The 15,126-nt window shown below is 38.0% G+C and overlaps 1 protein-coding gene across 1 annotated transcript in view; it reads right to left on the bottom strand.

Annotated features, from left to right (window-relative positions):
- The window catches only part of ZEB1 (zinc finger E-box binding homeobox 1), a 125,552-nt gene that overhangs the window by 60,655 nt on the left and 49,771 nt on the right, over positions 1-15,126 (bottom strand). The window lies entirely within an intron of this gene.

Here is a 15,126-nt window from a genome sequence, read left to right as displayed (position 1 = left end):
ACAAAAAGGAAGAAATAAGCAGTGTTAAGAAAAAAATAAATTAGCAACATTTCCAAGCAGAACAGGTTAAGTTGACTAGTCACCACACTACTCCGTTAAAAATGCTCTACATTTTGGCTAAGGAAGTGCACTGAAATATATTCTGTTTCAGTGTTACAGGTGTACCTAATTTAAAACAGCATGAAACTGATAAATAGGCAAAATAAAATAATCAGTTTCCTCAAGACCATTTGTTACTCCAGCTGTCACATCCAATTCCAGCTCATGTGTCATGCTAGGAAATCCTAAGCTACTACCATCAAGACAAGTTGGGGTTTTTTTTCTCCCAGATTAATTGAAACCAGAATTTTTTTTAAGACTTAAGAAAGAGGCAGAGAAATCCAGAAAAGGAACAATTCTTAAAGGAGGAAGATACAAAGTTTCACCAAAGTATTTTCTATGTAATGGCACATGTTACTTCTTTTTTCCTCTGTGTCACAGAAGACAGTTTTACTTACTGAAAACAGGTATTCAAAGAGCTATAATTATAAAAAAATTACATACACACATATGTGCATCTGTGCATTTAAGGGGATAACACTAAAAGTCAGTGCACTGAAATGCTAAACTAGTTTTACACATAGTGAAACCGGGGTAAAAGCAAGTGTAATTCAAATAAAGGTATATAGAAACAACCACATCAAATGCCTTTCGAGTATTGCTATGGGTTGTTGGTAAAAAGCAAAACTATGCTAATGAAGTTTCTAAAACAAAAGGTTAAACATGGAAATCAACTTTCATACACCCACATTAATACAGAAAATGAAAATCTTTGCAAGCATACACATATTCACTGCTTAATTCACTGAGAATGTTTTCAGTGCATTTCATAATAGCTGTTTCACGTTTACAGAGCTCTAACTCAAAACAGATGTAGAAATCACTGCTTATTTTAACACACTAAACAAAACAATTATGAAGTGTGTGACAGTTCAGGTAGAAATATCAGTTGTTATCCATTAAAAACAAAGTGGCATTGCGGGTAATTTACTACTATACAAAATAGCTGTTATTACTGTTGGTTTGCCACTACAAAATCTCTCCCTACAAGCAAAACCCAACAATTTGAAAAAAGCAGAGGGAAAACCAGAAGATCTAAATAGAAAGGCAACACCTTTACACAGGGATGATGAGAAAACTTCATATAGCGACATAATATAGCATACTAGATCATATAGAAGACATTCCATAGAGCAGAGATATATAAATCCTTCTAGCTTGGCTTTTAATATATGCAGAGATTTTGATTCAGGAAGTTACTGGAGCCACACACTGCTGAATTTGGATGATATGCTGTTCTCCTTTTTTCATGCTGTTCCCTTAGCATCTGGTATTAGTCACTATCTTTCAGGTTTTTCTCCATTTATGGTTGGGTATTAGCCTCACCCTAGCAAAATCAAACAGCCCAACTGTCGTAGAGGAACAAGAAATTCAATAATTGACAGGGTTTGGAGACTGAAAGATGAACTGGAAGGAGATACCAAGCATAGCAGCCCTGACTACACCTATTGATCCTTGAAGGTGTCCAAGGAGATGGTGGATGACGCCCAGTGGAGCTCTGCCCAGAAATATGACCCAGGAGGACTTGCCTGAGATAGAAGATTTCAAGACATAAGGCAGCCCTCAACTTCTGCAGCAGAGGGAGTTGGCAGTGGGTGGGCCAGACAAGCAGCAGGCAATCCACCAAAGCTAGCTAACTATAGTCTATGAGCTCTCTACTTTTGGTGCTACCTGCCAGAAGGTAGCATCAGCATGGCAAAGGGGGCCTTCAGGCCTGCATGCAGGGCTGGGGATTGTGCAGCAGGTTCTTAGAAAGGTTCCTCCCCACTCTCTTGATGACCAAGGGAGATCCAGTTGTTCTGAGAAGCTTTCCGTTTCTAAAGTGGTTTTGGTGGAAGACTGACAGCTCAGAACAGTCTTGAAAAGATCTTTTGAGAAGAGGGTAAAGAGCTGCTGGTTATATTGGAGCCCTCAGACATGACAGAGGAAAGCCTGCGCCAGAATGCTCCACACAGAAGAGCCTCCACCACACAGGAATCTCTGTGGAGCCTGGAAGCAGAAGGTATGAACCTGAATGCAGATTCAGACCAGGTCCTGTTCCCACCCTTCATTCAGGGGGGACCTCAAAAACCACACAGAGAACCAGTGCAGGATACCCACTGGGCTAGATCCTTAGCCTGACTCAGTGCAGACAGCACTTATAATCAGATTTGACGACTGAGTTGCAGAAAAAACAGGGAACAGTTTTGATGAGCAACTTCTATCTTAGAAGACACTAAAAATCTGAGTCCTAGACCAGACTTTACTAGTTTGTCTCTGACTGAATTGCACTCTCTCACCACTAAGGGTGCAAGAACAAAGGGACAGCTGAGGTCAAGAGGCAGAAGAGAGGCTTTAATTATCTTGTCATCATGGTTGAGGGATAGCTCCCTCTTCTAACAGACCAGCAGGGAATCAAGGCATTTGTTGTTATTCCAAGAGAACTGGTTAAAGTTATGCAGGGTAGAATGAAACTGGAAGACTGCTCTATACTTAAGTTGCTATTAGCATACCGTATTTTCACTTGCTTACGAAAGTAACCTCAGCCAACTTTGTTAGAGTTTTGACATATAATCTGATTTGAGGCAAATACTCAATTTGGAGCTTATCTGTCATAAAACAGCTCCAATCATTTCAAGAAACTTGGATACAGGAAAAAAATTAAAATCTGAGCAAAATGTGTGTGCACACACACAGAAACCTCATCTTTGAGCACGGTGGCACCTCTACTTTTAGTAGGAGGAACTTGATATGTTTAACAATGTGCAACTTATAGGGTAGGAATTTGCCTTTTACTGTTTTTGTCCCCCAGGGATGGCCTAAAATACATCTTCAAGAACAGGAAATTTGTGGAATAGGAAATTTGTACATACTAATGACATAAAAAGAAGCTGAGATCCACAACACCCCATAACAAGTCTCAGTGGATTTTTTCAACTTTATCAGCTAAGATTTCTACAAACTGTGGACACCCCCCAATATTGTCAGGGGTCTCCATGCTCCATTTTCCCCAGAGTAAAAGCTTCCGAGTTACTGCACCAAAACGTTTTATGTAGTACAGAGAAACAGCCCCAACAACTGAGTATCTTTTGTGCACTGACATTATTTGGAAGAGTCCTGCCACACTGGCACTAGAAAAAGTTTTGGAACTTTACCAAGAAAAAGTTTTACAATCTATTTTTAACAAACATGACTTCAAGGATAAAGTTCGTCTTTTTAAAAGCGGATTTTCCTCACAGTTTTAGTCCTTTGGTTAGGTAAGCCAGGAAGCTTCTCCTATGCTTTCAACTACTCTGTGCTGACACCTAGGCAACACAGAAAGGAAAATGTGACTAGAATGCAAAGGGCATGAATGAAGCGAGGAAAAGGAAAAAAGTAGATTGTAACAGATCTGGTGAGTGGGAAGCTGCAGGAAGCTGGCAAGGGAGGATTTGAGCCTACTTGGCAAGGCCAGTGGGAACTGGAGGGAGGGTCAGTGGAAAGCCAAATCATTTGGGCAAAGAGGATGGAAGACAGAGGAGGCGACTGACTAAAAGTCAGTAAGAAAAATGGTAGATAAAGAACTAACAAGCAGTCAGATGAAGCGGGAGAATGGGAACACTGAGAAGGTGGGAAAATTCTGGGAACAGAAGGAAAGTCACAAGCAGGGACAACCACCAGAGCTAGGAAACTCTGGGAATGCAAGGAAAGGGACATGGAGACACTATCATTGGTGCTGAAAGGCAGCAGGAAGAAGATAGATTCATGTAGCTCTTTTCCAATTCTCCTGATAGACATAGGTGAAGTGGGGGCCCAACGAGAAGGAACAGATCAAAAAGGGGGAAAATTTTAAAAAAGAAAAAACAAACAGTTCCAAGGAATGAAATAAAGAATGGCGGTCAGAAAAAGGGAAAAGGGAGAAGGGAACTGGGTAAGCTTCCATGAAGATACTGATTACAGGCTGAACAAAGAGAGTGTGATTGATACAGGAACTCTGAATAATTCAGTTGGGTATCACGAAGAAGACTAAGACGAGCACCCAAAGATGGAGCAGGGATGCGGGGAGGGTGAAAGCAGGACAGAAAGGAGAAATTTTCATGCTCAGAGCTGCAGGAAAAGAAGCAGAAGCACCTATGCTTTCTAGAAAGACTTCTCCAAAGCTTCTGCTGGAACACATAACTTCTAAGCGTTATCTTTCTTTTAGCAAACACTATATAGGTGGCTAAAAAAACATGCCTTCTCCTAATCTAGGGTCGTCAATGTAACTAGTAGCAATAGCCCAAGCATTATAATTTCTTGTGGAATTTAAGGGTTCACAACCTGCTGATGAACTGCATACAGCCTGACAGAATGAAACCGAAAGTGAAAAAGGCATCAGTTGAGGCTGTTAAACTCCACTTCTCCCACCCCACATGACAATGGAGTAATATGAAAACAATATTTACCCGGCCCTTCCCACCAAAACTGTATTACTACTCAGTGTAGAGGATGCACCTCCGCTGGGAAAGAACGAGGAACTGTACGTGACTTTAGCATCTTTGGCTCATTTACTGCAGAATTTGCAAAGCTGTGAATGACACAAGGATTGCAGTAAGACGGTCTCTTAGATGATATAACCGCATGCTATTCCTGTCTTTGCTACAGAGTCTCTGTTAATGGCAAGCAGGCCACTCAAATAAAATTTCTTAGACCTTATTAAATATGCTACTTTCTCCGCCTTTCAGATATCCAACTTAATTTGCTTCTTAAGCAAACAGCTACTAAATAATCAGCTGGATCTACAGGCAGTGGGAGCTGTTCTGGGTATTACACAGTACTTCTGTGCTTCAGTCGTAAGTTAAGCAGGTTTAAGCATTGAAGTATTTAAGAATGCAAAAAGTCACCCAAAATTGATGGAAAACATCCCCTTACAATCCCACCTCAAAGAAGCACTGTGAAGAGAGACAACAATTGTGAAGTCTTACGAATACTCATTTAGAAATCATTTTTGTTTCATACCGTAAGACACAAAGAAAGACGCGGAACAATAAGGTGGAAAACCATTGTGACTAGCTTTTCATTAAATATATAACACACATCTGCATTGAGACTGGAGTTCTGTGGAAAAAATACAAGTGATCAGGAAATTAACTGCAATTATCCATACACATACATGCACACACATTCACTGCAGAATAGGCGCATCTGTGTTTGGAGGAGAAAGACAAATCAGAAGGGAAAAATAGTGAGATACAAATTACCAGTGTAGTTTGCCGTATTTTAACCTCTGAATGCTCACTTAAAGCCATAAAAATGTTTAAGATGTAAGAGCATGTAGATCAAGGAGGACAGGAATTTAGAGGGGTCTTGCTTCAAGGGTTCTTTTTTCTTTTTAATAGAACACGGCTCTCAAGTCCTAGGGTACAATCTCCAGGTACTCCATTTGCTGCCGTGCTTCTTTCAAAGCAAATTACATTTGACAAGATTTGGATATCAACAATTAATTAAGCCCAAAGTGGTAAATTATGTTCACGGCCCACTTAAAACATTAGAAGCTTCTTTTGATGCTAAAGTTTAATAACTAAAATTACCAGGAAAAAGCCACCAATTTTTAAAAGCAATCCTTTTCTGGTCGGATGTAAGTGTTTGTTTCTTGGTTAGAATATCCACAGATCTGCTAAAGGCTGAGAAGGAACTAATGCTACACAGGGAATAGGTCATCTCCTCTACCTCTACGCTGTGAATAAAGAACGGGTGATGGTGACTCACTTTATATGCATATCAACGGCATGAGTAAGGATGAATCTCCCTGCAAAATATAGTAACCCTTTGTCCAAAATAAACTTCAACACCTGTCAATCATTTCTAGGGAATAAATATAAATTAACAGAATTGCTGACACGTTCTCTTGTTTGCTACATGCATTCTCTTGAGCTGTATTGGAAAAGCTTGGGCTTAAAGGTTTGCCCTAGGATAAAAAAGAAACACAGAGAAAGACTGGAATCCAACATGTAGTGCATATTTAGAGTGGGTGTGCTTCATTTCAAACAAATATTTCCATTCCCGCAGTTGAAGACCGAACAGAAAATGTATTTTAAAAGAAGTTTTTAAATTCTCATATACGACGTAACAGAAAAGGGAATGTTGAAGAACGGTATGCGTTGTACTGGTCTTGAAAAAGAAAGAATTTATGGCAACTAGATGGACTCTCTGGAGTCTGCAGCACTCCTTGGTTCAGATGAAGAGTTGCTAAAAATCCACTGTTCCCATTTTTAATGTTATGTGTAGTCTCAAGGGGAAAATTTGATTTGACAGTGAATTAATCTGTTCTTTTGGTTGTTCTTACAAAAGAAGTAATTCTGAGGTAGCAGCAGCTGTGTAAAGCAACTATATTGCAGGATTTTTCTTCCTTCTTGCATTACACTTGCCTCTTAGATTGTAATTTTCCTTTTATTGTTCTTTCCCGTTATGCACTGGTTTTTGTATCATACTCATTTTAAATTAGATTACGCTGGCTACAAACTTGATGAAATGTTGTTGATATTTTCCCTTTATGTAATTTGGTAAATATGATAATCTGATATATAATGAACTATATAAACCCTTTCAGTGTGCCAGTATCACAATTTTTGTTCGTTTTCCTGGTGTGTTATGGTATCCATATCCTCAGAGATGGTATCCATACCCTCCATATCCATATCCTCTAATTACAACTCTAGTAATCAGAATCATTTGCCCCAAATAAATGCTTAAAACATAAATCAAGACTCTAAGAGAAGTCAGGAGCTTTCCTACCAGAATTTCTACTACGTTTCACTCCAGTTCCCTCTATTTCTCACTTTCTATGCTTACAAAAATTTTCTTAACACTGGCAACAGCCATGCAGTTTATGTCAGTTGATTTTGTACTACTGAAAAATGAATTTTACATACTTGATCTCACAATCAGCTGTTAGAATGCAGTAATATTTAGTTCCAAAACTTAGAGCAAAACCCAACTCTGATGAAATGGCAATTTCTCTTGGGTCTAAGTCCAAGTGTTTTCTAATTCTGCTTTCTACTTTTGTCTGTATCTATACTCTATTTGCCAGTTTGAATTTTCAGATTAACATTACACCTCTTTTGAACTCTGATTCTACTTTCCATACGCTTCTTAAAACAGTGACTAATTTGTAAAAAGAAAAAAAAACCACAGTTTTAATAGTACTACATTTAATATTTATTTTCTTGATGTAGCTGCTACAGCACTTGACTCTCTTTATTGCATGAATGTCTGTTGAGAAATACGTTATTTATCATGTTAGATTTTAGTCTCTCTGAAAGATGAGACAACTGCCTGTTTTTTTGATGCATGTATTTGGAATCACAGATCAGCTACTTGTCCTTTATAATAGGACAAATATTCTGCTTCAGTATTAGAGTTTTTAAATACACTGAATTTCATTTGTCCTTTTGGCCTTTCTAGCATGAAATCTCTCTGCAACTCCATGTCACCCTTGTTTCTATGACCCTGAAAAACTTTACATCATTAGCCAACGTTACTCTTTTTACTGTCCACTCCCTTTTCCAGATCATTTATAACATTAGCAGTGTATTGAGCAGCACAGATTCCAGAAGGGACGCTCGCACAAATGCAGAAAACTATTCTATCACCCCTCCCTTTTTTTCTAGTACCTTCAATTTTAAATGAATTTCTCTATCCAAAGAACTTCCTTATCTTACTGCAGATTAGGATTTGAGAACCTTTAACAACGGTTTTGGTTGACTATGTCAATTGCATCCCCCTTGTCCACCTGCTCTATGACTCCTTTGGAGAAGGCAGGAGTGTGCCATCAAGCCTGCTGGGCTGGAGCTCTCCAGACGTGCCCTGGAGCCGACCCTCCCTCCCAACTGCCCTATACTGAAGCAGTCCGGGACAACATGTTATGCACCATAGATAGCTCAGCCATTTGAGTTGAGTTGAGGCCCCGTCCCTGGAAGTGTTCAAGGCCAGGCTGGATGGGGCTTTGAGCAGCCTGGTCTAGTGGGAGGTGTCCCTGCCCGTGGCAGGGGGGTTGGAACTGGGTGATCTTTAAGGGCCCTTCCAACCCAAACCATTCTGTGATTTCATTCTCATGTCATTCATGAGGAAGACTACATTTGATCTTGGGGTTTGTTGTTCATTTTGATCACTCCCCCCACCTCCAAACTCTTAACAACCTGTTTTAAGGCAGTTTCCTTTTGCAAGGGCAAAGGACCGAAGTGAACTTGCTCAGCCTCCTACACTATGAACACAATTACCTAAAAGCATCACTTTTTTTTGGTTTGTGACCTTATTTTCTTCAAGTGCCACTTTTATACGTTAATCAGCTTCTAGTATTACAGCAAGCTTCTTGATTCTCATGCTTGAAAAGCAGGCTTTAATAGTTTTCAGGCACCTTGTAAATTGTTCCCCAGAATCTTCTTTTGGCCTTCTCTTTGGTGTTTTTAAATTAAGCCTACCAGGACCTAACGTATTTCCTATTCCTGATGCTGAGTATCATTTCAACTTTATGAGAGAAGATTGTCTTCCTCTTTCTGTAGTTCCATTAATTACAGCATCTAATCATACAAACTCTCTTGATCTTTCACAAAAGTCAACTACTTGCAGGTTACATGGCAATTTCAAGGCTTCCAGAAAAATCACACCACTTGCACCTGCCCCTTTTCATTTCTTTTTAGGGTTAAGGAATATTCTTACAGAGTTCCCAGTTGTGTGTGTGTGGGGGGGGGCTTCAACACAACTACAAAGGACTTGTTTTGGATGGTTGCAACACCCCTGCAGGAACAAAGTACAGCCCGATCACTCTTAGAAAATTCCTCAACAGCAGCATTTCCGATATCTTAACTTGGGTTCAGCACATAGTTTAGGGTAATTCAAAACCAGTTTTCCTTGCAAGCTCCACAAAAATCTGGTCTATGATATTTTTGCTGTCTGATGAAAGTATCAAATTGCGTACTGGGATACTGTCAACTCCTTGCACAAACTTAGCATCCTCTCTAAACAGAGGACCAAGGGTGGCTGTAGTCTTTCTGGAACCTGGCAGTCTAACAACATAATTTAAAAGTCAGCTCCAGATCCTTCAAATTATATTATCTACGAATAAAGTCACTGTGGGCAATGATTTTATTGTGACCTTGAGGGGACAACAAAGTTCAACTGGGGATGATGTTATTGTGTGTATGTGCATATATTTACATGTTAATGCCAGAGCATGACAGCAGCCTGAACTGAAAGCTCTATCACCCCCCTTCAGCAATCACAGCTTTTATTTTTGCACTTCGGCAGCTCACTTGTGTGCTGTATTCTCCACTGTAAGTACCTAATTAAATACGTAATAATTTTTCCCCACTGTATACTGTGCTAAAAGATTTTTCAGTTTGTGAGAACTCAGCAATGTTTACAACCAAATTAAACATTCCTTTTGAAAACAAATTGTTTTGTGTTAAATTTGGGCATTAATAAAATTAATTCTTTTGTTTAATAAAAGCACAGAAAATATATGAATAAGATGACTCAGGTGTGCCTTTTTTTTTTTTTTTTTTTTTTTTTAAATCACATCTCCTATTGAGATATGCAGCTAGAATTAGCTTTCATAATAGAAATACCTATGGGAAGGTCCATCTGCATTCAATACTATCCAGTTCAGTACTGATTGGACTGACTGGTGGGAAGTCATGATTGAAACAGAAATTTTGGAAGTAATAAGATCCTTAAACCAACAACACTTGTATTATCGTATACATAACTAAGTGATTTCAAGATCAATACATTGCAAACATATTTAACCTTAATCCTACAAGTGTCAGGCTGCACTGTCAGAAGTTTAAGGTCATGTCACCTAGCAGAGATGATATGCAAGTCTCCATTTACACATGAAAAAAATTCCTTAGGGACAGCTGTATAGAAAAAAAATTCTTACCAACAGCCATAGTCATAAAACAAGAATTACTTTTATGCATCTCAGTAGTGCTCACTGAGATTAAACTGTAACTAAAATAGCCTGCCAGCTTTTCTTAAAAAAAAAACACGTTTAAAGAGTAAGTGAAAAAACTTACTATCTACTGTAATTTTTACAGAACTTAATTTTCAGATTTTGTTATTCATATGCATTTAATCTTTTCCTTTTCCTTTGGTTTCTTCAAGCCATGAAGTAAAATTTGAAGGATTATTTGTATCCAAAAAACAAAATTAAAAAAGCCCCACCTAAATCAAAGCAACTTTAAGGCAAATCAGCACTAAAATTAAAACTATTCACAGACAAATCTTGAAGTTAGTTATACACCAAAGGTAATAAATGTACAAATATTTCATATCCATTTTGACAGGATATCTTGAAGCTGAAGAAACTCCGAGTTTCGTATTTTCAAATATCTGAATCATAAAGGTTTGGATACTGTACTGAACTCTCAGCCAGGTAAATATTTTCAGTAGATATATGAATATATAAATATGAAGAATTATAACGTGTTCATTAAACACCATAATCCTTATCAGAACTACTGTTCACCAATTACATATTAGCAGCAGGAAATGTTTGCCATACAGAAAATCCTAATATGATTTCCAAATGAAGAGAAATATTTTCTTGATTAACTAGTAAACAAGTTAGGGGAACATTATTCTATTAGTGTTTTCAAGTTGCCTTGATACTACCAAGTTGCACTGCTTTTTTCCTCCCACTTCTGAAGTGCGTATTTTCATTTAGGGAATTTCTAAACTTCGTATTGATTAAAAGAAAATTCCATTAGACTTACAGCTAAGTTACTAAATAAGGAAGCTGGTTCTGCTTCATGATAAACACTGGTAATTATCTCAGCTTCAATGGAAATTATGGATGCTTTCCAGTCATGAAAATTAGAGAGCAGCTTTAGAGACAAAAAAAGGTTAAAAAAAGTTTGAAAGCTCAGCAAAGTTCATCTATTCTCTTGCACATCTTAATTTGCTTTTGAAGGATCTTGCCACTAATGCATCTTTTTCTTTTCCTATTTGGATAAAGATTTTTTTTTTTGTTTTAGACTAATGTTTTAATCCAAGTTTACCATGCATTCTTCAGACATGACATGCAAGAGTTCACCAACTACTGCAGTGAGGAAACAGAAAGGCTGCCAAAGGCTGGGTCACTGGAAATTACTGAGCATCAGGCAGGGAGGCAGGAATGGGAAGGATGGGAGATCCATCTGTGACAGGGTAAAGCCTCAGTGCCTAGTTAGTAGGGGTACAGTTGTTGCAGAGCACAGACCAAAGGGTGCGCTGTTCTGACACAGCAAAGCAATATCAGAACAAGAAGACAGCAGAGAATATTTGGCCAAGTCCAAGGTCTTGCCTCAAGTCCTATACAAAACCATCCTGTGGTCTTTCTGCACAAGTAACCAAGACCCCAGCTCTGAGGTTTTGAATGTAGGCCATGGGACATTTGATATGGTACTAAGAATAGCTGAAACTATTTATTATACACACCCCCTCAAAAACCAAACCACAAAAAAACTGAACCCCAAAAAACTACTAGACTGTACCTGATTCATGCAAGCAAGAAAGTTAGTTAGAGCTTCTAGTTCAGGACAGAAGACTGAAAGCCTGTTGTTAACTTCTAATGGGCTTAAGTACAGATTTTGGTTCTATTAAAAAATAGAAATAGACAAGAACACGAACTGAAATTTAGCATACAGGAGTAAACATCACAGGCAGCTTATGTTAACTTCACTGTGTTTCAGGGGTTAAGTAACCAGGAGAGAGTGGAGAGGCAGGACAAAAAGTCAGAACAACTCCTCTTACTCACAAATAGGCAATAAATATGTATTTTACCTTATAATCATTTGATCTGATTAAGATAGTATGATCATATTCTATTACCTTGGTTTTTTCAACAGAAAATATCCTAAATAGTTTGGCACTGAACCTTTGCTCACACAGATGTTCTTATTCACAGATGTTTCAAACCCTCCTTGAAACTTTAGTCTCCAAGTTTAGAGTAACAGGTCAGTTCTTTTTAATTTTATTTTAAACTGAATTTGGACTTTGTTATCTATTCCTCCCCATTTCCGTTTCATTTTCATTTACAAGCCACAATTGCGTACAGTCATATAATCACAAAATTCATGCAATATATGCCTTCGGCTGTATTGTACTGTTCTTTACTATTCATTATAGTGCATGTTTTGATACCTATATCTAACTATTTAGTAATACTTCTTTGCCTACTTCCAGGAACACCCAGTCTTTTTGATAATGGTTTCTTGAATGCTGTTGGTTCCCATCTAAACACCTGAAAGCCATCAATAATACCATAGCTGCGCAAAATTACTTTTCATCTTTAATCTGAAAGCAAGAAGGAAATAAAAACACGGGTTAAAATCAAAACTGTTAGTTCTCAGGATTTGCTCTGGATTAATTCAAAGGAGGAGGAGGAGAAAAAATGATCCTTTTTCGGGGGCTTTCCTCTTTCAAGTTGCATGGAAGGAATACAGAGATCTTTTGCAGTATCAAAAGTAGTAACTGGACATTTTATAAAACCATTCTGTGAAGATTTAAAAACAAGTTAATAATAGAAAAGTATGTAACAACTGGAGGTTAGGAACAGTTTCATAAAGGGCACAGGAGTGAGGGGAAAGGGTAGGAAGTAAAAAATGCTTTAAAAAATGTGTTTGGCTAAGGGGCCCAAAAAACCATCAAATGCTACAGTGGCATCTGTATCTTCATGTACGTGTGACAGGATTTTTGACGGGCGAGCATTCTTTACCTATAAAGTATGGTAAGTCCCTTCTTCTACCTGACCTTTCTGATTTCCTTTGAATTGCCTATTTAACTTTCTAAAGCTTCTGCACAAACATGCTTGTGGAAGAAGTATGTAGGTCACAGAAAGATACTGATGTGTAACTTCAGTACTCAAATACTGAAGGTACTTGAAGTACTAAATTATAAATGTAGCCCAATACTTCATTAGAATAAAATCCGTTCATGTTCATCTTACACACAGGTATTGACAAATAAAATATGAGTACTATGTATACACAAGCTTTTCTCCTAAAGGACTATTTATTTGGTATCTGTAACACAAACCAAGCAAGAATTCATATGAAAAACAGAATACACTAAGTATTTTAAAGCAAATGGTGTCTACAGAGTTCTACATGCAGACTCCAAAACAGCAATATTTATAAGTTTTATAGAAATTCAGAGAAAACATATAGCTATCACCTGTGACTTCCCAGTTATAACATGGCGATTGCTACTCACGGCAGTAGAATGTCTGCATACCACCCAGGTACGTATATATATAAGGTGCATTTACATTAGGTATTGGCCTCAATAGCTTAGCTCTTGAAATTGTATTGTACAAGCAATGTCATGTGCATTTCCAGAGGTTGAACACTTAAAAGAAAAAAGAAGGCTTTTTATTTTTAATATTTTTTATATTAAAGCTCAGCCAAGGCCTGATGAGCTTGAATGCTTTTCCAATGTGACTATTACAGGTTGCTTAATTACCCGGGATAAACAACATCTGCTTAAAGAATTGCCTTACTTACACTTAATAAACACCACTGCTGCTTAAGTTTATAATTTCCAGTTCTTAAGCATTTCACACTGCTGACATACTCAAAACTGTAAAACAGTCCCATCACTGAAGTTCTCAGAGTAACAACTGGCATGAAAGACCCAGACTACTAGTTTAAATTAAGAGATGAGACAAGTATTTACTTTTAAACCACATACTAGTTTTAGGAAGAAAGCTAACAAAACTTAAAAAAAAGAAAAGAATTTGCTCAGCATGCAATTAAGGTGCCAACAGGAGAGAGAGACCTCCTCAAGGGTGACATCAGAGTCCCAGAAAGCAGCACCTTGATACAGATACAAGCACATACAACAGCAAAGTTTGCTACACCTCCGCACAGGCTGAGGAAAGACTTGCACAAATATTTCCATACAATTCTCTAAGTAGGTCAAGACAGTACGGTTAAGTGCAGTTGCTCTTTGAAAGAGGTTGAAACTTCCTGAAGAATCAGAATTGAATTTTTTAAGCACCTTAAAGCAATGAACAGAACTTGGACCCAAACCAAATTAAAAAATATAAATCTGAAAGTAAGCTACGAAATGTTTAGGATTGTTACATACAAGTAAGCTGTTGACTAATAAATTCCTAAAAGCCACACAAAAGCACCAGAACTTCTCCATCAGTTGTGAGATCAGGACGTGAACAACTCCACAGCCCTGAATCTGATCAAAAGAAGTAACCCACCCTGCAGCCGCTACTTTACTAATGACTTATTGTAAAGATAAATGGAAAGACTACAGCATTTGAAGGTTAAAAATACTGTTTACCAAAAAAACTTCTCCACCTGAGGACTGATGTAGGTGATATGCCTGCAATGCTTTCAGGGACGAAGCTTTCATCTTTGCAGAGATGGTTTAGGCATCTGGTAGTACAAGTTTTAAACCTGCCTTTAAAAAACGGTTTTCTAACATCTCCCAGCCCCCGCCAAAGTGTAATCCATGCAGATAAGTCAACATGCAAAAATGAAGAGCTACAAGGTTTGTCTGTGAGTGTGTGTGCAGTGTGTGTGCGGGGGGGACGACAACGGACTGAGGAGGAGGGGAACACAAGAGATGTTATTTTAATGTCAATCTGGACAATACTAAGTCAAACTTGAATCAGGTAAAAAGATCTAAACATTAGTAAAAAGAACATCAGTCTTCCCTTAAAATGGATGAAGTAGAGAACCAGTGTCAGACTTCAGATGTTTATTGGTGTTTATTTCAGTTTCAATTATTCTTCCCAAGCCCTGCGTAAAGGGGTTATTGCCTGGATCATGTTTGTTGCCCATCAATTAACACTTGTAAGAAAATGGATTATGAAGCTGTAAAGACTTTAATCTATGGAGTAAAATAAAAACAAACTAGGATTTTCTCACAGATAAAAAGATTTTAAACACTAAATACCACAACAAGTAACGGGATGGGGGCGTGAGGGACAAGTGGTAATGAATTTGTTCTGAGTAAAGGTCGGATTCTTGTTGCAGAATCTTTCTGTCATTTGAAAATAAAGATGCTTATCATACAAAGTTAAGACTGGCG

Source organism: Rissa tridactyla, chromosome 2 (assembly GCF_028500815.1).
Source record: "Rissa tridactyla isolate bRisTri1 chromosome 2, bRisTri1.patW.cur.20221130, whole genome shotgun sequence".
Lineage (NCBI taxonomy): Eukaryota > Metazoa > Chordata > Aves > Charadriiformes > Laridae > Rissa > Rissa tridactyla.
Note: the sequence above shows the minus strand (reverse complement) of the source record. Positions and strands in the feature narration are given on the sequence as shown.